General features: G+C 41.8%; 1 pseudogene; it reads right to left on the minus strand.

Annotated features, from left to right (window-relative positions):
- Positions 1-1,240: 1,240 nt before the first annotated feature.
- On the minus strand, positions 1,241-25,421 carry LOC147430487 (uncharacterized; annotated as a pseudogene).

The raw sequence follows: 25,421 nt of genomic DNA on the forward strand, positions 1-25,421 counted from the left end.
TAAACTCTTGGAAAGTTTTATGTCTAGCTATGCTAGGGTTAGTGGTGATAACATGTCTTCCAAAAGGTTCTAAGTCAACCAAAAAGTTGGAAAACCTTTTATGAGTTAAGCACCCACATGTTTGTGTTTCATCAATTTCTTGGGAGAACACAGAAGATGGTTGGTATAGAGTATGGTTCAAGTTTTTTTTATATTTCCAACCAAAGAAAATCCTCATCTCAGACAGGTCTTGATTAATGTGAAAATCATTTATCAACATTTGAAAAAACTTATGAGGATTAATAAAGTCCATAAATTTGTTACAAAACAATATGTGAAAAAATCTTCCATGCATCTTAACATTGCATTCAAAATGTAATAATCCATTATTTCTTGTGATAAGTAGACGTTCCTGGTCTTCAAAATTTGGGTATTCAAGTGCTTTGGGAGTATCCCCATAATCTTCAGATCCTCTGAATTGCCTTGGCTTCTTGCTTGTTGATGCCATGCTGCTTGGTATGTGTGTGATCTTCTTTAGTTGATCCTTGCCTTTGGGAGGTTTGAGTAGGGTTTCGATTGTATTGGAAACGGGTGTGTTGTGTAGCTTTTGAAGAAGTGGCGTCCTAGGTGTGTATAGGACCAATCCTTTAGTTTCTTCTAGCATGTGTTCATGAAATTGACAATAGATGATTACTGCATGCCTTAATTCAGTTGGAAACAAAGCAACCCATGCAATAAAGGCATAAACTTGGGCAGGTCCGGATGAAAATTGAAAAAACCTTGGTAAATTCTGGAATACGTATCACAAAAACTGATCAAACCAAATGATTGAAGAGGAACAACTAGAGTTTGGATCCACCCTTTTGCACTGGCATTTAAGGAAGGTTCTATATGAATTCCAACAGTTTCTCAAAAACCGTGTTTGATCCTTAGCCCTGTCCATAAGAGAGAGTCCCTTGGTGCGAGCAATGATTGAAGAGCTTGAGAATTTTTTACCATCGACATCAGATAATTTGACTTGTTTGAGCTCGAAGAGAACATCTTGTGCCAAAAGGTGCGTGGAGTGTAAGGCTAAAGTTTTACACTGCTCAACAATGTCCGTGGGAATACTACACAATAACCCTAGAGAGGAAATTGTAAAAGGTTCCCGATGGTTTAAAATTTCATAATCCCAGAGATTATGTTCAAGTCGAATAGCATCCAACTCAACCTGTCTGAGTGGTAGTAAAGGGATTACCTCTAGAAAGAGTTTAGAAACTACTCATTCCGGGGATGCACTATTTGAATCTGCTAAGAAGTTGAGAGCTTCCTTCTCTTCTTCCTCCAGTAGGTCTAGATCAATAAGGGGATTAATCACCTTTTCTGAGTGCTTGATTTCTATAGGCACTGTTGGAAGGTTATTGATAAAATATAACTTGTTTACAATAGTGGGTAGAGAAGTAAAATAAAAATCAAGATCTGAACTATCTTGTGCGTCAATAATGGGTAGCTTAGCTACGAAGGTATTAAAGGCCTCTAGAAACTTATCCTTCTCTTTTCTGGAAAGAATCAATAAGGAGAGCCAGTCATTTATAGAAGCAGTGTTTAATGCCGATATAGAGTGGGTGCTTAACACTAGGTTGGTAATGGGACACTTTTATGTCCTGGGACACTTTTATGTCATGTTAAGTGACCATTTTCCTTGAATTATGTCAAGAGTTTCAAAATGTATTTTGAGGTGCTATCTATCTAGAAATTTGTCTCATGAGCTGAAAAAAACTCGACATTTTTTTGGAATATGTCCTTGCACAACATTTCATAACCTAAACTGTGTGAAAAAACGGGTCCTGTTTTTGGCTTTTTTCAACTTTTTACAACTATACCACTCTAGAATTCATGTTTGTGAGGTCTATAATGCTAGAGAACTATATTTAGTAGTCCTCAACATGTCCTGATGCTTCTAGGGAGAAATAAATATTAAAGTTGTAAGTTATAACCAAATTACAAAAATTGTCAAATCTTGTTTTTTAGCCAATTTTAGGTCTTCTATGATTTTTTTGGTGGATTTCATGATATCCAAATGCATTTTTTATTTTTTATGTCGCATATTGTAACATAAAGCTAGCATTCCTTGAGTTTTGGGGCACCTAATACCCTATTTTGCATAGTACACAACGATGGTTGATTTTTTCAATTATAGAAGAAAACGAAACATTCTAGTATATCAAGTATAGCTTTTTCAATATTGTTAGTTTCTTGTGACAACTACATGCATTTCGTAGGTAGTAACCATATCTAGTCACAAGGATCAAATTTGGCTAGATATTGAATAGTTTCTATGGGATTCTACAACTCATAATGTTAAACCCAGTTTTTGCATGTTTGCTGTATTAAACACTTCATCTTTGTCCCCAAGATTCCCCTTGGTAAGAGATGTATTATTCTTTTGACATGCTCCATGGCTCCTTATGAACATAAAGGACAATAGGGAACTAAGAAAACATGCATATATTATTTTTATTGAGCGTGGCTATAGAAACTTTGATGATATGTTTGCAGAATGGTAAAAATTCAACTTTTTTGTACCTATTTATTTTGGCAAAACAAAAAATAGTGAGTGAGAAGCAATCATATGTTCTGATCACCAACCCATTGAAGTTAACTAGGGAATTTATCTCAAGTCCTACAAAAATCCTAAATCTTATTTTTATGCAACAAAACGTAAGAAATGATTGTTTTGATGAAAATGCACTGGTCCATCAACTTTGGAGGCTTGGTGTGACCAAAAGATGATAAATATTACAAGTTTCTTATTTTTTCCATGTGTAGTAGGCCTTGAACTATAACCTCATGAAAGGATTCTACAAAATGAGTGGATCTACTATGGTTTTGGAGGTTTTTTTCAAAACCCTGAAAGGACACTTTTATGTCCTGTTAGGTTACCAACCTAGTGTTAAAGCTTGTTTTTCAAAGTACAACAATTTTTTGTGAAATTCCACACCTTTGAAACAAGAAATTATACATTGGGTACCAACGGGTGGAACACGAATGCCTTCTTCCATTCCATATCCTAGATGGGTGAGAGATGGAGTCCAAAAGCCTGAATAAATCACAATACAATTAATAAGTCAACAATTATTTTTCACGACACAAACCGTACTAAGTTTCCTCAGTATATGATGGATACCCGACCAAAGGTATCCTGAGAAAATTGTGTGTGTGTGTGTGTGTTTGATTGAAAAATCCCATCATTTAGAATCATATACTGAGAGAAATTAAATACTATTTGTACTTACCATCTTTTGTAAAGACCAAAGAAAAGTAAAATCTTTTTGATATAAAACTTATTACAAGATACTTCGATACATGAAAAAGTAGGAGCTTTTAGCCGGAACTCCTAGTAGATGAAAGCGGGGATCTTTACCTGCCAACCAACCACAAGTACAATTAATTAGAATTAACTTGCACTAAATGGGTGACAGGTATATCAAGCAATCCCCACTGCTTGTTATCGCTATCACACCCCTAGACCCCAACCTTACTCCTAGTTATATGTTATGTTCTCCTTGGCTTGTCTATGTAAGTAGGGTCGATTACGGTCTCTGAAAGTTTTTATAGGTTTACAGGGTTTGGAGATGGGGTCCCTAATTGCTACTGGCTTGATTCTCTTTTTTCCTTCATGGGCTACCATGAGCTTTTCCCGAATCTGTTGTAGATTAAATACATCTCGAGTGATGCTCATCCTAGCTGTCTGCCTATATCCGTGTTTGTCACCAATGGTTAAACTTATGAGTTGAGCATTCTTTAGATATTATACTAGATGTTTCCATAAGGGCAGCCCTATCTTTATGGTTTCTAAGTATGCTTTCCAAGATATAAGTACATCTAATTTGTGAAAAATTTGGCAGCATTTCGTTTGAAAAACCGTTCATTTTTCAAAAAAACCGTCTTATACAATGACATCTATCCTCACAAGAGGTTGTCATATATCCCCATTCGAATCATTAACTCGTTGTTATATTAGATAGTAGTATTAAAGAAAAGTAACTAAGGAAAAACCTTCCTTGTTTATAAAAATAGTTGTACTCAAAACTCTTAGTAACAATTCCATAATTTAGCAGTCTTATATGACATCTATGCACAAAGGAAGTTGGCATATACCTTCTTTCACACCTCTTAATGCTAGGTAGTAATCAAAAAAAAAAAAACCAATGGTTCCACGCCTGAGTTTAGCATTCTTAAATCTTACACCAGTTGCTGCCTTATGGGCACCCTTATCTCTATGGTTCATACATCTGCATGATACTTTCTAAGTATATTTAATCTGGGAGTATTTTGGCAGCATTCTGTTTGTAAAACCTTTCTTTGTTCAAAAAAAAACTTTCTTACACAATGACATCTGTTCTCACAGGAGGTTGTCGTATACCCCCTTTTTCAATCATTGATGAGTATATGGTTACACATGTTTAGCATTTTTAGATACTACACTAGATGTTGCCTTCGGGGCACCCTTATCTTTATGGTTTACAAGTCAGCACCATACTTTATACATATACTTAATTTGTGAGAATTTTGGCCACATCCTGTTTGTACGACCTTAGTTTCTTCAAAAACATCCAGTCTTACACAATGACATTTGTCCTCACAAGAGGCTGTTGTATACATCTTTGATATATTTTCATGCTAAATAGTATTCAAAAACAGATAAGAAAGACCTTTCATTTTTACTAGTAGTGCTTACACATAATTGTATTTGAGGCTTTCTATATCAAATCACCTGGTTGTTGCTTGTAGTAGCCATCTGTAGTGCTCCTCTTTCTCACTTAGTGCTCAAGGTAATGCACCACTTGAAACTGGTACCCTCGTTATGATATTGATACTGCTCCAGACATGGTATCAAAAAAAAGGAATTTTTTGCTTAATACTGTGTACTTTTGTTACTATGTTTATAATATGCATATGCTTGCATGTGCTTGTCCGGCCATGAGCATGTTGGTGAGTACCATCCTAAGTGTAATGCTGTCTCTTATGCTCTTGCATAAGTGTGTGTGTGTGTCTGTGTGTGTGTAGAGATCGTACCATGGTTGTTCCACAAACACATGGAGTGCGTATGCATGTCCTTTGTCTATATAGTTCTTTAAACACATGTGTTTTAATATTAAATTCCATCAGTATACATACGCTTTTTCATGAATCCCACAATGTGCCTTATGGCTCATTTATTTTTCTCACTATTCAAGTGCATGCTCTCCTCGGCAATTAATTTGACACAGTACGAAAAAACCTCAGTTTTTACCTTGCCGTGTCGCACAACCGGATGATCCGCAGCGGTTTTCCTTGGAGTGAGTTGTCGTTGCTTGTGTTGTGCCTTGTAGCGGATGGTTGTCCGTATTGCCTGGTATCAGTACCGTGTGTGTGTGCATCTGTCGTTTGCCTTGCAGCCTTGGTTTGTGTGTGTGTGTGTGTGTGAGAGAGAGAGAGAGACAACGATTTGTGAATAGCTCCCTGTAGCCTTGGCTTGTGTGTGTGTGTGTGTGTGTGTGTGTGTGAGAGAGAGAGAGAGAGAGAGAGAGAGAGAGATAAAGTGAGTTGTGAATAGCACTATGGTCTGCTGATAATAGCGAAACTCTGCCAAGCTTGCTGCCTTAGCAAAAAAGCATGCAAAAGGGTGCATCCGAAAACTGATGCACTGGTCCTGTTTTATACCAAGCTTGTTGTGAATAGCACTATGGTCTGCTGATAATAGCGAAACTCTTCCAAGCTTGCTGCCTTAGCAAAAAAGCCTGCAAAAGGGTGCATCCGAAAACTGATGCACTGGTCCTGTTTTATACCAAGCTTGTTGAATGGTGCCTTAAAATCTAGTCTCTCCTACTTTGCCAGGTTTGGCATTCGGCTCATCTAATACTACAAGCTGTTATGTAAGTTGGTTTTTTTTCAGCCTTTATATATAAAAAACCCTTTTTCTATGTATATACTGGCCAATTAGCCATTTACCATAGGAAAATGTAGTGTTTTAAACCTTACGCTGTTTATGTGTAGGTATCCCCTTTTGTACTGTTTCTTTTAACACCAGATTACGTGGGGTTTGGACGACTCAAGGTATACCAACTTCGAACCACGTTACATAACAACGTTAAAATTCTCATGGCTTGTCCATGCAAGTATTTACAAATGAAAAGTAAACACTGAAAGGGGTTCTCTGGCCTTATAATTACGACCTACATGAGTGGCATCAAGTCTTATTATCTCTTTCATGAGTGAGCCAATTACTACAGAGTGAACGTTTTTAGCCATTACATTGTAGTTGTGCCGGTGATTACCTTTGGGTCTATGTACTCAGTGAATAAAAACCAGTTTATTTTGAGTTTTTATAGTGTTTTTATGTTCCATGTCAATGAAAACGTGATACAGTCAAAGATGCTTACACGCATATGGAGACCAAGCTACCAAATAAATTACAAATTAAGGGGCTTGTCTATGCCAGAAGCAAAAAAAGGGGGCGGTTTTTGGCTTTGAAATCCATCATAAACACAAAAAAGGGGGTTTCTGGCTTTGAAATCCATCATCTCGTCCTGATTTTGAGATATCCATTTTTCTATCAATCATTCGTCAATGATGTTGTTGCCTGTGTCATTTTTTAGAGAAAACCTGTTAACAAAACCTTTGGTAACATGTCAACACGTGTGTGTTGTGTGGTTGTGTGTTCATAATATCTCCCCGTGTTTGTCGTCTTATTGCATGTCTCTGTGTGTGTGTGTGTGTGTGTGTGTGTGTGTGTCTCACAAGATGTGTTTATACTTCACATAAGCAGGCATTGAGTCGAGTATGGTAAGCAAGGAGAAGATCTTTAAAAATACAGTATAGAGTGTTGAGCCTAGAGTGAGGGATTGACCCTATAAGCATGGGTGTGTGGGTTCGGAATTTAGTGGGGGTGGATGTGTGTACTATCCCAGTGTGTTGGTTATCATGCATCCTATATTCTATGCATTGTGTGTGTGTGTGTGAGAGAGAGGGGGGGGGGGGGGGGGGGGGGGGGGGGGGGGGGGGGGGGGGGGGGGGGGGATATATTCTAAATTTGAATTTTCATTGGAACTATCGTTACGGAAAGGCCTATGGGGAGGAATTTTGCTACCATCGCCATAGGGGATTTGGCCAATCAAGATTTTTTGTTTAAGAGTGTTCAGTTTATGTGGATGACGTGCGTGCAATAGCTATTTTTTCTTGGGTGGGCGTGAGAAAATTCAAAAGGGACCTACATTCGAAATGTGTTAATAAAGGCTTCTAGCATCATGGTGTGTGCAAAGCAAGGCCACACGCAGAAGCCTCAGTATTCCCTCTTGTCAGCATACGACAAGTTCTTTGTTGCGCACCAACATTGACAGTAACTCTTGTGCCACTACATTCTGTGCTATAAAATTAAATATGAAGTTGTTTGTCACAAGAAGGAGAAGATAGCCTCCTCAAGAATTGGACATGTGCTTTTACCTCATTGGATAGCTAGTAGCTTGACTAGGTCCACATTTAGCCATAGCAGCATTGCTCTTCCCTCTAATGAAGAGCGTTCTACTCACCCAATTGGGTCTCTCTCTCAACCACACAAGATTGAAAAGGATTGGAACTGCCTCCACCTTGGCTAGCTTGTTGTTATATGTCAATAGTAGAGAAAGATGGTGAAGTGCCATATAGGCTGCATCTTGGAGAGCCCCATTCGGCCTTGAGTGAAGAATTTGGACAATGGGCGGGACTATATTTAGCATGTCATTGAGCATCTTGGCACCCATTGGAAAGTACGTCCACAGAAAAATGAATAGCTCCCGCACTCGAGTGCATCCATCTCCACAGTACGGGGTTTCTTTGATCTCAAGAGTGGAAGAAAATCTTGAATAATATCTAGGAAACACAATAAAATGTAGTTTTTCTGCACTCATGACAGTCATCAAAGCTCACCAATCCCCCCTTCGTGTTCCTCTTCTTCCTTAGCTCTTAGCCTTTGAACAAGGGTAGATACCATAGATGGTGGGCATGAAAAATATTGTGTTGACTCGGGGACGAATATGTAGAGGGTCTGGTTAGCTAATGCGTGGTGATTCTTTGGTGCAAGAAGAGGTCGATATTATACATGTAAGGTTATACTCACAACATATTGGGTTCATGGCCCCATGACAATATCACCCTCCCTCCCTCTCCCTCTCTCTCTCTCTCTCTCTCTCTCTCTCTCTCTCTCTCTCTCTCTCTCTCTCTCTCTCTCTCTCTCTCTCTCTCTCTCTCTCTCTCTCTCTCTCCTCTACTTGCGATCTTTTGCTTGTGTGCAATCGTTCCGTGTTAGTGGTCTCGGTGCCGATGGCAGTGCGAGAAGAGGACTTATGTAGCCTGTAAGGATTGTGTGCGGAGAAGGGAAGAGGAAAACACTTTTCATTTAGACAACCCCAAGTTAACCCTTTAAATAATATTGGCTCATCACTAGCACACATCGTATTGAAAAGTGAGAAAGACATATATTTGTCTAACATGAGTCCGAAGTAGGCGGCATCACAGCTACTCCAAAAGATGCAGTGATGTTTACCGTAATATAAGCAATTTCAAGAGACCTCACCTACCTAGACAAAGAGAAGCATCAAAATGGATGAAATGTCAATCAATGAGCTCCCTAACGGCTGGCTACAAAAAGGAATCAAAGAACTACACATTGTTCAGATACGGGTGCATGATGTGGATCTATCACTCAAGCTACCAGCACCTTGGGATCAGAGTGAGCACCCTCCAACCATTAGGATCCATCAAAATAATTAAAAAGTGTGCAATTCATGAAAACCAACACAAATCAACCCTATCAATAGCATAAGAAGAAGTAACATGTGGAGACCACCTCTAAGTGCCAAAAGGTAAGTCCCAAAGTCGGCTATGTATGCATTGAGATGGTTGTCCACGAGAAGGTTGTTGCACGTAACATCCCAATGAACAACAGGGGAATAACAATCATGATGAAGGTATTCTATATCTATTGGGCTGCTCCAAAGCTATCTTTTACTCTTTGAGACATGCAGAAGAGGGTTTTGGTGTATCAAGTCACCTAGGCTACCATTGGACATGTACTCACATACTAAGAGTTTTATGTCTTTATGTAGTAGCAACAAAATAGCTTTTACAATGGGCTTGTGTAGATCTTTTCAAGTGTTTCTACTTTCAAATCAAATTCCTTGTTGTCACTACCTCCCCCATGGTTGGTTACCTTGTTTAGTATCTTTACAAAAACTCCCTCGCATTACTTAGCACAGTCTTGTAAGTTGTGGCAACACCTCCATTGCCATGTTTTGGATTGTCATAATCTAGACATTTCACAATGTGAAGGTCTTCAACTTGCACCTTGTGAAAGGTGAAATCGTCCAAGTGTTTGAGACTGATCAAAAATCAAACATATGCCTTCTATGGAGTGTGCATATTCCGTACATCTTCAAGCTGCATCCAATCAGGAATATGAAAGCCACCACAAATCTGTAAGATTCCAAGGCCATCATGATACATTTTGTTGTGGGATTTCTCCTAATGCCATGGAAAAGCTTAAAATGTCCACAACTAGAGATCCATGTCTCTTGACAAGCTCTTGTCAAAAATTGTGTTGGAAAACCCTAATGAAATAGGGTCTGAGAGGAGGAAACTTCCACAAAGATCCGTGTTTCTTACCAAGCTATGTTGGAAAACCCCAATGGAATAGGGCCTGATAGTCAGTTGTAGGAGAGGTCAAAGTTTGTTAGGCTTAGTGCTTAGAGCTCAGTCGGGATGAGTCCACTGAGATGTGTGTGAGACAACTTGAGAGTACACTATGGGAGAATGTTGTTGTTACCGCACAACATTACCGCATAAGAGGAGAGAGAGAGCTTCAAGAAAGAGAGAGATTGTATGGTGCAGACCCATCTACGCGTTTCCTGAATTTTCCGTGAGCATTACCGCACTTATCACCGCAATAATAACCGCCCATATTACCGCAACAGGAAAAGAGAATCCACGTGGCCCATTCCTCTCCCACTTTTCCCTTTCTATAAATCCTATTCTATTTTGTTACTTTTTAGAAATTGGTACCCCCTTTTTGCATGGAGTGTAAGAAATCCCATTCTTATTGGGATTTTTAGTACCTCTCTTCTCTTTGCTTGCCTCATCTATTGGTATGATTCTCCTACTCTACTCATTTGTACTCCATGAGATTCTATATCAAAAACTATTTTGTTTCCACCTCAAAATCTTATCTCAACTATGCATTCATATGGAAATGGCAAGCGAACGATGATCAAAATTGTATTGTCACCCCCTTTTTGCATGGAGTGTAAGAAATCCCATTCTCATTGGGATTTTTAGTACCTCTCTTTTCTTTTCTTGCCTCATCTATTGGTATGATTCTCCTACTCTACTCATTTGTACTCCATGAGATTCTATAAACAAAAATATTTTGTTTCCACCTCAAAATCTTATGTCAACTATGCATTCATATGGTAATGGCAAGCGAACGATGATCAAAATTGTATTGTCTTGTGTTCATAAACAAATAGCCCTTTTGTACAGCATAAGTAGAGAAAGAAGTCAAAATCCAAAAGATATTTATTAATTTTCATCCTCCAACAGATCTCTACAAGTGCTTACATCCATGTCCAACCCCATGGTAGCTAAATCAACAAATAAATCTATTGATTCATCCTCTACAGCCTCTCCTATTGAATCATCATCATCCTCTCCATCCTCGTCCTCCTCCTCACTATGGTTGGTTATTGGGAATGGTTGGTTCTCCTCGACCTCAACTGCATCATCGTCATTGGCGTCTTCTTGAGATGGTATGGTGGGATCTGCCAAAGTCTCTATGTTCGTATCTGCAAAGATAGATCTACTCCGTGGTGTGACTGGAATAACATACCATAGTCGTCTTCGATACATACAAGGCACATAAAACACCTGTAGGTCATAGAGCAAACAACAACATGAATGTAGTTTTGTATGTATCATATAATATTTTAGTGAGTTGCACATGGACTTTACCTACTCACAACTACTAGGTTGCACCAAGTTGTCGGTCTTCCCGCGATGAAATTTCCCGGAGTCTACCATATAGAGTCCATTCTCATTTCTCTTAACCTCACCCGCAAACCACCGGCGGTCAAAGAGATATTTGTGAAATGTTCTGAAATCCACTTTGATTATCCTCTCTATTGTTCCACAGTCCCTCACCTCTTGTGTTGTCGTGTCAAAGTTGCCCATAACTCCACTATCGTGAGTGGTTTGACGCTCATCTATCTTGCGGGTTTGAAAATGACGTCCTTCGGACCACATAGAGTTGAATGTAAAGGCCTACAAAAACCAATCAAGATAGATGAGAGAGAGAGAGAGAGAGAGAGAGGTGACACACATACACACACACACACACACACACACACTAAACACATTGAGTATATTACACTTGGTAGACATCCTCGCGCGTACTCCCATTCTTTAGGGCTTATTTGTTCTCCTTGTGCCTTGGCCTTGGTCATGGCATTTTGTATCCACCCAACTGGAATTAGATCAGGGTATTTGGCAAGCTCTTTAGGAAAGGGAGGTGCTCGCCTACCACCATGCGACCTCTTCCATGCTTTCCTCTCCCTTTCTCTCATTGTACACACCTCCACATACATATCCACCCATTTTCCCATGATGGGAGCATTGAGTAGACAATGGTTGTTGACTATGGATTGAAATTCCGTATCCAAAATCAAGAGAGAACCTTTCCCACTTGGAATGTTTGCGTGTTTTTTTGGATCCTCTTCCTCCGTCTTTAAACGAGGCAATGATGGGTCTATTGTGAAAAGATATTGAGAGACATACACAAAAGCCTCTTGTACAATCCAACCCTCTGCCATGCTTGCCTGAACACATGTACATGAAACCATTAGTGATTAAAGTAACCAATAAAAAGTTTTGTGAATACAATCCAATCCTAATAAGGTTCAAGGCTTAAGATCGATGAATACCTCTGGTTGTGATAGTTTCCTTACAAAGTCTTTCAAGGTCTTTAGGAACCTCTCAAGAAAGAACATCCACCTGGAGTGAACCACACCACAAATGGCTATCTCCTCAACAAGATGTAGCAATAGGTGAACTAGGCTACTAACAAGGATAGAACATGGGAATGCATCCTCAATAGCACAAGTTGCTTCAATCACTAGAAGTCGAGCTGTTGGAATGGCTGAAACTTCGATTTCTTTGGAACTCACAAACCTGTAACCAAAAAACCCTTCATAATCTTCATAGTAAAGCTAGTCTTCAAAGTAAAGTCTAGGAGGGAGGATCAAATGTTCTATACTTGACAACTTCTCCCACCTTGAATATTGTAGTCTTTACCTTCATGTCCGCAAATCCACTAATGCTAACTGGAAGCACAAACAAAAAGACTTTTTAGTATCCAGAACCCTAAACCACATACACACACTCACATATACACACACACACACACATTACCTGAAGAATCTTGTGCCAATCATGGGTTTTGAGCCCATACAGTTGTGTGGATCCTCCTTTCTTAGTTTTAGTGAAGGCACCCATGAGCGAACACATATAACCTGTTGGAGTAAGGATGGATGCAACGACTTGTTTCATCCGCTCTTGATCCATCCTTGATAGAATCGAAGGTTCCTTTGGAAGAACCATCTTCCCCTGAGGCCGCATGCGAGGTGTGGCCGAAGGAGGGAGCCTCCTTATGGCCTTCATATCCTCTCTAGCCCCCAATGAATCTTTCTTGCCTACTATGTGATCCCATATAGCTTGCCCAACATTTTTGAACACATACATTGGATCCAATAGGTGTTGGATTTTTAATGAAGCCCAATAGGGTAGTGATAAGAAAATAGAGTACCTAGAAATACCCCTAGGTGGATCATTGGGAGGAGGCAATGTGTTGTGATGCTCGTTCCAATGTCTTGCCCAATCGGCCATGGTCCAATGGAGTGGCTCCATCCCATTGCACGGTGGAGCATAAGATGGATGTGTGTGCGGCAAGAAGCGATGGTTATTGGGGTAGATCACCTTACCAAGTAGAGTGGGTCTCTCTGTCACGAGTGAGGGTCCACAAGTTGGGCATGCCCTATGTCCAGATGTCGATAGTCCTACAAAAACAAAATTCATAACTGCATATAAGTGACCAATGCAAAGACATTAAAGAGCGTCACAAAGTATAAGCTTACCAAAAATCTATCCAAGCCCGGGGTAATCATGCATGTTCCACATGAGAATGCACTTGATCATTGTGCACCGATCACGAAGTGGTCTTGATACATCAAAAACATCTATGCCGTTCAAAAGCTTTTGAAGCTCTTCAATCAAAGGTGCTAAATATACATCCATGTTCTTTACCTTGTGTTTTCCTAGGACTAGAAGAGAGAGCAAAATGTTCCCCTTCTTGGTTGACTCCCATGGTGGAATGTTGTAGTTCACAACAACCACCGGCCAAGTACTCCATGAGGTAGACCGATGCCCAAATGGGTTTACCCCACCACTAGCCAAACCAAGCCTCAAGTGACGAGTCTCTTCTCTAAACTCCGACCATGTCTGCTCAATGTCTTGCCATGCCAGCGAGTCAGCCGGCACTCTCATAATTCCATCGCTGGAGAGATTTTTCATATGCCATGTAAGAAGCTCGCTTGTTCCTTTGGTGCGGAACATGTGCTTGATGCGGGGAATGAGGGGGAAATGAGGAAGAACCTTGCAAGGTATTGTGGTTCCTTGCATTCCCTCCTTGTACCTTGATTCTCCACACTCAGGGCAAGCATCAAGCCCTGCATTTTCATTGCGGAATAGCACGCAATCATTGACACATGCATGTATGCGATCATAGTCCATCCCAAGCCCTGTCACCACCTGTCGTGCCTTCCTTTGATTTTCTGGAAGATGATTGCCTTTAGGCATCATCTTGCCTAATAGCCTATGACATAATTAAAGAACACTCATTATTGCATATAACCACGAAAAAACAACTAACACTTATTACACTTAAACGTACCTCAATAGTGCATCGACCCCTGCATTTCTCCATCCAAACATTGCTTGAATATTCAAGATCTCAAGAGACGCTCGTAATATGGAGTAGGAGCATCCCTCGTAAAGAGCGGTGTGTGCTACCTCTAGCAATGAATCTTTGGTTTTTTGGGTGGCTTCTTCACATGCACACTCAGGCTCACACTCATTCGCCAACTCACGTGCAAGAAGATCCTCAACCATGTTGTGCAAATGATCTTCCTCCACCTCCATGTGGGGCGGGGTGGTGGGGAGATCCCCGTATGTGGTGGATGTAGGATGCGCATGCGTTCGTGTAGACCCACCCACATCGGACGGCGGGTGTGACCCCCCTCCCATCACTGCTTCTTGGCGCAATCGCTCTTCCGTCCTCCTCCCGCCTCTGCCCCCGATCACACTCCAATGGGGAGCGACATCAATGGATGCCAAAACCCTCGGATCGCTAGTTTCCATTTGAGTGCATTTTCTCGGATCGTCTCATAGGTCATAATCATCCACGTGAGCCAAGCATATACGCCGAAGCCGTGCAATTGCACACGTACATGGACATGATTATCGCTCACTCAACCATCGAGTTCGTTCCGCGCCAACCGGCGGACGCACGTCATCCCAATTGTCTTGCACACACGACCACACACTAAATAAGAAAAAGAAAAATCAAGAATGTTGGTACTGACATGACTGACACTCATTAAAGATAGAGGGGAGGTGGGTAAAAGAGGTCATGCAGTCGAAGTAACCTTAATATCTCATCAGAGATTTTTGCGGTAATACTGGCGGTAATACAGCGTGGTAATACTCGCGGTAAAACTCCCTACAAATTTTTTTATATAAAGGGGGCACCTACGTGCCCCCACGAAATTGAATGCCAAAAATTCAAAAACGACCTCCTCTTTTGCACGGGCCTGCTCTATCTCCAAGCTCTCTCTCCTTCTCCCTCTCCATCTCCAACCTCTATTACTCTCTTCATCTCCATCCCCACCATTTCCAAACGATTGAGCTCACGAATGTAAGTGCTCAAACTCTCTCTCTTTCTTCTCGTTCTTCTACACACACACACAAACACATACACACACACACACACATGCACACACACACAATGCATACACATTGCACACACACACACACACATGCACTAACATGCACACACACATTGTACACACACGCGCACACACACACACAATTTTGTGCATTAGTGCATGCATGCGTTACAAGCACACACTATTGCTTGCATTAGGGTGTGCTTGTGCATGAACTAGTGTGTAAACACACTAATGCATGCACAAACACACACTAATGCAAACATTAGTGTGTGCATGCATTATACACACACACACTAATGCTTGCATTAGTGTGTGATTGTGCACAAAATAGTGTGTGGAAACACACTATTTTGTGCACAATCACAGAGTAATGCCCACATTAGTGCATGCATGCGTTACAAGCACACACTAATGCTTGCATTAGGGTGTGCTTGTGCATGAATTAGTGTGTAAACACACTAATGTATGCACAACCACACGCTAATGTAAGAATTAGTGTGTGCATGCATTATACACACACACTAATGCTTGTATTAGTGTGTGATTTAGCATAAATTAGTGTGTTTACACACACTAATTTGTGCACAATCACACACTAATGCAAGTATTAGTGTGTGCATGCATTAGTTAGTTTTTACACACTATTTTAGTCACAATGCATGCATTATACACACACACACTAATGCAAGTATTAGTGTTTGCTTGGGCATGCATTAGTATACCAAAACATACCTCCATTAGCATTAACATACCAAAACATACCTCCATGTGGGTGTGCGATGAAGTTGATTGAGACCCCAATGGTCACCGAGAAGCCCAACGGTAGATTAAGGTCCAACACACACACACTAGATTAATTTCTTTGCCACACACTAACGCACACACACAATAGATTAATTAGAAGCATACACACACACACTCTAAATGGATGAAAAAAAATAAGCACATAAAACATTTCTTAATTAGGAGATAAAAGGTATCCTATGCAGGGAGGAATCCTATGCAATAAAGAATCTCACTTTGATTAGAATTCAATGTTAATTAGGGTCCCTTTTTTTTGTGAAATTGTAGGATATGGCATCCTCTTCCACGTTTGGCTATCGATCCATAGAGGACTTTCTCGCCGAGGGCCTCTCTTATGAGGACACTTATGATGCTTACTACTCGCAGTCTTCCTCCCACCAATCATAATCCACCTTCGTCTTTCGATGGTTCCAAGATAGAGTACACGACCCTGACCTCGAGAGGGCATACCGCGCCCAGGCAGAGCGGCTATCCTCACAGCAGAGTCTTCGAGGGCGGTACACACCAGCACAGTTGGCTGCCTATGGGCTCTCACCGCTTGCGACACTGGGCGCCGGCACTCCGATCGTGCAGAGTGTGCCTCCTAGTGGGCCTCCCTCCACCTTACCCTCGAATTTCCCGTCACCTGCCACAGCTCCCTCCACCTTGCATTCGCAGCGATCCATGCCCGCACCGTCGAGTTATCCGTCGCCTACACCACCCAACGGTTCAGGTTCGGGCTCAGGCCAGTGCTCTTCCCGTAGTGGTGGCTCACGCTCTCGTCGAGGTAGTGGCTTGTGCTTCTTTGGTGGTGGAGGGGGCAGTGCTACAGATTCACCTCCTCCTACACCCCGACCTCCTCGCTCACCCCTTGGAGCTCCACATGAGGATGAGGACCGCGATGCGCCCACCCCGAACACTCGTGGCTACTACTATTATATACATTGACGGGGGGAGGTGGATCTAGGTTCCTCTTTGGGGAGGACATTTCGAGGGTACCTTAACCAACTGATCCACTCGACATACCAAGATTTCTTTAAATCTTTCAAAGATCAGGACCCAGCCGACTTGACGTACATTCACACGACATTGCTCATGCAGTTCCCTAATCCGCAAGTGGAAGAGTTCTCCAGGTAGTGGCTCGAGGAATACATCAAGAATTTCTTGAAAAATAAGAAGTCCAGTGTACGGAGGGCGGCAAAGTGAACATTTGAATCTGAGGGTCACAACTATCACCCTGGAAATGTTCACGATGAGGAGTGGGAGAAATGTAAAGAATGAGGATGCAAGAGAGCTACACAAGACAAGCACAAAGCACACAGAGATGGAAAGATTCTTCTTCTTCTTCACAGAAAAGAGAGTACAAAATGACTAAGTGCTAAAGCTGAAAAGTAGCACATATGTACATGCGGTCACTAAGTGTGAACTCGCTAGAAGCGTACTAGGCTAGCACTATAAGTGTAGTCCAGCTGTAGAATCACTGGCAGAGATCCTCCGTGTCGGTCACCTAACGCGCCAGTGAGTAAATGCCGTAAGCGACCAAGACCCGTAGTGGATGCCAGCTCAAGGTGTAGAGCTCGACATCTCAACACTCCCCCTCGAGCTCTGCATGTCGCAGAGTCCAAGCATAGTCCGGAAACGTCGAAGCTTCTCAGCTCCGAGGGCCTTGGTAAAGATATCCGCTATCTTCTCCTCTGTGCTGACGTAGACCAAGTCGATGTCGCCCGCCAACACTCGCTCTCGAACGTAGTGGTAATGGACCTCTATGTGTTTGGTCCTGGCATGGAACACTGGGTTCCTAGCCAACTGCAGGCTGCTGAGGTTGTCACAATGGATGAAAATCTGCTGGTCCACCTGCACTCCCAAGTCCTCAAGTAATGTGCGTAGCCAAGCTACCTCGCACGCAGCAACTGCTGCACCTTTGTACTCGGCCTCTGTGCTCGATAAAGCAACCGTAGGCTGCTTTTTGCTGCTCCAAGTAACAGCAACACTCCCAAAAGAGAACATGAAGCCACTCGTAGATCTCCTATCAACAATGCTACCTGCCTAATCTGCATCTGTATACCCATACAATGCTAATGGTGCATCTGCTGCATAGAACAATGCGTAGTCAAGAGTACCTTGCACATACCTAAGTGTGCGTCGTACTCCATCCAAATGTGGCTTCCTCGGAAGTTGCATGAACTGACTCTCCAAGCCTACTGTGTAGCTCAAGTCTGGCCTCGTGATAGTCAAGTAGATTAGACTACCCACAATCTTCCTGTACATGTTGACATCCTCAACAACATCACCCTTCTCTGCACTCAGCTTTGCATTCACATCCAAGTGAATAGAAATTGGCTTACAATCAGCCATACCATACTTTGACAACATGTCCAAAGCATACTGTCTCTGTGATAGCCATACACCCTCTGGAGTCCTGATCACTTCAATGCCAAGAAAGTAGCGCAACTCGCCTAAATCTTTCATTTCAAACTTCTGTTTGAGAAGACCCTTCACATGGTCAATCTCCATAGCATTGTCACCAACAATAATAAGGTCATCTACATATATGGCAATGACCACAATCCCCACATCACTCTCACGTACATAGAGTGAATGATCAGCATGAGCTCTCCTAAAACCAATACTGACAAGATACTTGGCAATCCTGTCATACCATGCTCTAGAGCCCTACTTCAAACCATACAAAGCTTTGAGAAGTCTGCATACATAATCTGGGTAGCCTGGATCGACATAACCAGGTGGCTGATCCATATACACTTCCTCTTGCAACTCACCATTCAAGAAGGCATTCTTTACATCCATTTGATGCATAATCCATCCTCTAGATGTAGCCACTGCTATGACAGCTCTCACTGTCGTCATCTTTGCCACTGGAGCAAAGGTCTCCTCATAGTCTATGCCATACGTCTGTGCATAACCCTTTGCGACCAGCCTTGCCTTGTGACGCTCAATGTTACCATCAGCCTTATGCTTGGTTTTATACACCCATTTACAGCCAATAGCTTTCTTGCCACTTGGCAATGGCACCAACTCCCATGTGTCATTTGCTTCCAATGCAGCCATCTCTTCATTCATTGCATCATCCCAATGCACATTTCCAACTGCATCCTCAAAACATGTGGGCTCCACATCCTGTATCACCTTAGCCATGTAGGCTTGGTGATGCGCTAGATACCCATCATAAGTCAATTTCTGAACTGGATTTCTGACTCTATAAGATCTGCGCGGTCCTTGGTCACTCCTTTGCCCTCTAGCATCTTCTTGTACTTTCCTTACACCAGGTGTCCTGACAGCCGGAATTCCAAATTCCTCATCAAGACTTTGTTCAGAACCATCTGAATCCATGTCTACATGTGAAAAACCTGATGATGCATCAACCATAAAGGGAGGTTCATCAACCTTTTCCTTTCCTTTTCGTGATACATTCCCTGTACCTGTTGGTGGAGTAACCTGCGTACGTAGTCTACCATTCCATGGTTTCTCAACAGAGCCACGAGAAGAGGACTCTTGTGGTCCACTCAAAACCTGTGACTGTGGACTCACATTTTGTACAACCACATCATCTTTTACATCAGCCCCAATAGTGCCATGTGCATTACTGTACCAGCTGCTCATCTCATCAAAGACTACATCTCTGCTCACTCGTAATTCTCGTGTAGTAGGATTGTAGCACCTATACCCCTTTTGTTCATGGGAATATCCCACAAGAATACATTTCTCTGCTTTAGGATCCAATTTCCTACGCAACTCATCTGGTACATGCACGTAAGCTATGCAGCCAAACACTTTCAAGTGTGCCAAATCAGGCTTTGTACCTGTAAACTTTTCCTCAGGTGTTACATCATGCACCGTAGCTGTAGGTGTCCTGTTCATAATGTACACAGCTGTATTTACAGCTTCAGCCCAGAAATGATGAGGCATGTTCTTCTCATTCATCAATGCACGTGCAACCTCTGCAATGTGCCTGTTTTTCCTTTCTGCGACCCCATTCTGCTGTGGAGTATATCTACATGTAAACTGCCTGTGTATACCATGCATTCGCAGAAAATCTGAAAAATCATTGGAGAAGTACTCTCCCCCTCCATCTGACCTCAATGTCTTGATTTGCATATCTGTCTCCTTCTCAATCATGACTTTGAAGTCTTGAAAGTGACCAAACACTTCACTTTTGTTACGCATGAAGTAGACCCATACTTTCCTTGTATGGTCATCAATGAAAGAGACATAATACCTGTAACCATGTATACTTGCAGTATCGGTTGGACCCCAAACATCTGTGTGCACCACCTCAAGTGTCTTTTTACATACATTGCGCTCATGTGGAAATGAGCCCTTTGACTGTTTTCCAAACTGGCATGCTGCACACACTTTATGCATACCATCCACCTTGAATTTGGGCAAACCTTTTACAATCTGTTTTGATTGCATGCTGCACAATCTCTGCTCATTGACATGGCCAATGCGTTTGTGCCAAATGTCAACATCAGCCACAACACCTGTGCCCTGTGTAAATAATGCAACTTTTACCTCAGGCATGTCTACATTCAGCGTAAACATTCTGCCCACACATTTGCCCTCTGTGATCAGCTTACAGCCATTCTGGAAATCTTCTACATAACAGCCATTTGGATTGAAGCGAACCTGCAAACCCTGCTCAACCATTTGTCCAACAGAAACAAGATTCTTTGTAATGTTTGGGACATGAAGTACATCTGCTAAGTACTTTGATTTCCCACTCTTCGTATTTAGAGGTATGTCCCCTACATGAGCAATGGGGTGAGCTGTGTCATCTCCTGTCTGCACATAGCCTGACACATCTGGTTTGCGCATATCTCTAAACCACTCTCCACGAGACGTCATGTGATTAGAGGCACCTGAGTCCACATACCAAACATCATCTTGGGTGGAATTCTCTGCAGTCATTGTATTCATTACATGCTACATAACAAACATGCGCTCGTTTTTGCTGTCATCTGCATCTCTGCTAGTAGATGCATAGTTGCCCTGTTCTCTCTTTCTACTTACTTTTCCCTTTGGACAGTCACGTGACATGTGACCTCTTTTACCACAAGTCCAACATTCTCTACTATCTGGAGTATGTTGCTGCCTGCTTGATCCTGCACCACGACCTCTTTGACTCCCCCTGCCTTGAGACTGGTTTCCCCTGCCACCTGTATTGTTTTGATTTGATTGACCTTCCAGAAATTGGCCCCTGCAACCCCTTGGGCCTCGACCACGACCTCTACCTCTACCTCTGTTGGAGTTAGAATAGAAGGCCTGTTCAGAATTATTTCTGCCATGAGAAGAAGATGTGTCAAGGTTCTTCTCCTCAAGAATAAGCATAGAAATCAAATCTTGGAACACGGGGATGTCGTCTCTTGTATTCATGGAAGACCTGAAATGTACATACTCATCTCCTAGACCATCCAAGCATGCATGGACAATGTCATCATCTTCCACTGAGACTTTAATAGATCCAAGAGCCTCAATGATACTCTTGATCTTCAAGGCATAATCATTGATTGAGAGGTTGTTCCTCTTAACCTGATTTAGCTCCGACTTTAGTTGAAGCTTCCTGGCCTTGGTGTTCACCTCAAACACTCTGCCTAAGTTTCTCCATGCAATGGCGGGGGTTTCAGCATCCTGTAGATAGCCCATCATGCCATCTGTGATGCTCATAGAAAGCCAATACATCACTTTGCTCTGGCCTTGTTGCCAGTCCCTCAAAGCTTTCCTTTGTTCTGCTGTAGCATTTGCCTCGGGAATCTCTGGTTCCTTTTCATTGTCTCCTTCTACATAGTCCCAATAACCTTTTCCTTTTAGGAAATTTGTTATTCTGAACTTCCATGCAGGGTAGTTATTTTTCTCAAGCTTCTCAGTAACAATCTGACTGAAACCGTCAGACATCTTGAAGCACTAAGACAAAATAGCTGCAATCTGCAAAAACCTGCAAATTTGCTGAACCTGCTATCGTGGTTCGTGTAACGCTTTCTACACTCAACGAGTGTCCACAATCAAGCGTACATACAACCACTGTACTTGTACAGTAAATCTCTGTATACTGCACTTTGGAGACCTGTTCAGAAATCTGGTCGTGGATTGCGAACGAAGGGATTGTGATGCTCTTGCTCTCTTAGCCTCTCTTGCCTGCACCAGGCTCTGATACCATGTAAAGAATGAGGATGCAAGAGAGCTACACAAGACAAGCACAAAGCACACAGAGATGGAAAGATTCTTCTTCTTCTTCTTCTCAGAAAAGAGAGTACAAAAATGACTAAGTGCTAAAGCTGAAAAGTAGCACATATGTACATGCGGTCACTAAGTGTGAACTCGCTAGAAGCGTACTAGGCTCGCACTATAAGTGTAGTCCAGCTGTAGAATCACTGGCAGAGATCCTCCGTGTCGGTCACCTAACGCGCCAGTGAGTAAATGCCGTAAGCGGCCAAGACCCATAGTGGATGCCAGCTCAAGGTGTAGAGCTCGACATCTCAACAAGAAAGCCCAGGGCGAGCTAGAGGTCGAGAGAGCGGCAGGTGCTAGGGCGCACACTCGGCAGGTGGAGGCGAGGGTGCAACAAACGCCCACGCATTACGGCTCGGGCGGAAAAGTAGCATGGAAAGATAAATTTGTGGGTGTGCGTATTTTCATTTGAATTGATTTAATTTGTGGTAATAAGGTTAGGTTTGTGATATTTTTTAATTGATATACAGCAAAATATTACTATGACCCGTCTAGGCCGAGAGATCCAGAGATACAGAGATACAGAGAGAGCCACTCCAAATATCAGACATGGTGCTAGCTGTATGAAAACAACAAAATCAATCGCGAAGAATTTGAAAATGCATGTCGTACACTACAGCCTATAAGTGTGAACTTTTTTTTTAAAATCATTGCATGCAGCTTTATGTATCCATTTGTATTAATTAAAGGTTTTGTTGTTTTTTTCTTTTCCAAAGTCAAGGAGTCCCTCGAGAGGTCCCAGGATCCGAGTAGCTCAATCCTCCAAGTATTTTTGGGCCCGCACGTCTTCTTTTTGCCACAGTTGTATCGCCTATTTGGGAAATTTTGTAATATCCAATATAATTAAACACTTGATTTTGGCCCAAAGTCTTCTTTTGGCCACAGTTGTATAGCCGCCATGCATCGCCTATTTGGCCAATTTTGTAATGAACAATTTCTTCAATATAATTAAACATTTGATTTTGGTCCAAAGTTTTGGTGCAATGAAATTGGAAATTGTTGTTTTTGAACAGTTTCTCCAATATAATTAAACATTTGATTTTGGTCCAAAGTTTTGGTGGAATGAAATTGTTGTTTTTTTATTTATTAAATGTATAGGGAAAAAAAGGCAAATGACCATTTGGATGGGTCCTACCAAGGACCATCCAAATGGTCATCTGCTTTTTTTTAAAAAATACTCGCGTGTGCGGTAATACTAGCAGTAAATACGGCGGAAATAAACGCGGAAAGGTAGCCGGGCTGATTACCGCGAACATTGCTAAAGGACCATTACCGCGAGTATTGACTCCAGCATTACCGCTCCCGAGATTTTTGGACTTAAACTTTTCCTTTGTTTTTGTGTGTCTATCTGAGCGGTAATGTGCTCCAAATGTCATAGTGGTAGTCATGGTAGGGAGGTTTCCAATTAGGGAGCGGGGAATCACAACAAAGAATTGATTACGGGTGAGTTGTAGGACATGTAATTTGGTGCAGAAAACAAGTGCTCAAGGGATTGCACCTAAACATTCATTCGATTGGATGTAAGTTTAGAGAGATGTTTTAAGTTGCCAATTTGTGGTGGGATGGTGCCTAAAAAGCGGTTGTGGGCGAGGGAGAGACAAGTATAATAAGGCTCCTTTAAATTGAAGCGCTCTATGGGTAAGCTGCTAAAGAAATTTGGACAAGTTCAAACCAATGAGGTAGTTTTCATTTAGTTGCAGAAGAAACAGAGTAGGGGAGCCCCAAAGGCCACGAGGCATGGAGCAAGATATCTGATTGCTGTTAAGCAGCACACACTGAAGAGTGGGCATTTTGCAAATAGTGACATGATACCTCCACTGGACCTGTTAGCACTAAGTTGCACTTCTTGCAAAGCTCCTTCACCCACAAAGTAGGTGGTAGGAAGTCTATTAAATTGTTAGAATACATAATCACCTTTTCTAGCTTATACACTTCACCCAAGTTTGGAGGCATGGCTTCACTGAGATTGTTGTTGAAGGCAAATAGCTCAGTCAGACTAGTAATGAATACAAGGCCAGAGGGAAAGGGACATGTGAGATAGTTGTGGGAGATATGGAGGCAGAGGAGGAAGGAGATGTTTGTAGAAATGGGACCTTCAAGCTAATTACGATAGAGTGCAAGTTGATTCATGCTCTTGAGATTTATAAGGCTTGGATGTAGTTCTCCTCCTAGAAAATTTTGGGATAAGTCTAGGATTGATAGCTTAAAGAGGTTATTGAGTGAGGGAGGGATCCCACCATGTAGATTGCAGTTGGCAAGCCAAAGGCCCACAAGCTTTGTAAGGTTCTTCAGTTCTAATGGGATGTTTGCCATGTTGGAAAGTGGATTGTCGGTAGGAGACAATGTCTACAAATTGCTCAGATTTTTCAAACTAATAGAGAGAGAGAGAGAAGAGAAAAGCACTTTATTGGCACTAAGATAGGGGCTATGGGGATGATTTTTTCACTCACGGTCATAGAGGATTTGGCTAGTTAAAATTCACCGTGTGAGGGTTTTTTTTTTAATGTAAAGGTTAAGTGTGTATGCTTTTAGATAGGATCTATCATAAAATCTAATATCTACCTGTTCCAAAAAGACTTTGTCATATTGAACTGATCATTTAATATGGGAACCATTCATCCTACGAACAGATCACCAAAGTCTTAAGTACTTCATGATGCGAACCTAGCTCTCCGACAAACAAATGAGATGGGTAAATTTTCTTTTCAATTCAAATTTCATATTGCTCACATTGCTGGCAAGCACAATCAAGTAATGGATTCATTATCACGATGGCCAAGGGCGAGCCAAGAGCCAATGCGATGTCCATAGCGACTCAATTATCTATCTTCCATGATAGATGAGTATGCTACTCACCCAGATTATAAAGATCTAATTTCAGCCCTTGCCTTATGTAAGAACAAAGAAACATTCACTTTGCAGGATGGTTATCTTCTCCATGGCAATCGGCTATGTGTTACTCACTCTCTTCACGAGAAAGTAAAGTATGAGTCCCATGCTCCTCCCTATGCGGGCAATGAGGGAATTCATCCTAGTCTTTGAGGAGTAGAGACGTATTTCTATTGGACTACCGTGAAAGTGTACATACAAGAGTATGTTTCAAAATGTGTGGTATGCCAAAAGGCCAAGTATGATAGGGGGAAGCAACGTGGATTACTCCAACCATTTCCAAATCCTAATTCACCATAAGAGAGCATATCCGTGGATTTTATCTTTGGATTGCCCAAGTCTATCCATGGGAATATGGGAATATGGATGATAGTTGACACGTTTAGGAAACAAGCACAATTTATACCTGCCAGAAAGACTATCAAGGCACAGCAAATGGCTACCCTCTTCATCTCCCAACTTTATAAACACCAT

Source organism: Adiantum capillus-veneris, chromosome 21 (genome assembly GCF_014529385.1).
Source record: "Adiantum capillus-veneris isolate H3 chromosome 21, ASM1452938v2, whole genome shotgun sequence".
Taxonomy (NCBI): Eukaryota; Viridiplantae; Streptophyta; class Polypodiopsida; order Polypodiales; family Pteridaceae; genus Adiantum; species Adiantum capillus-veneris.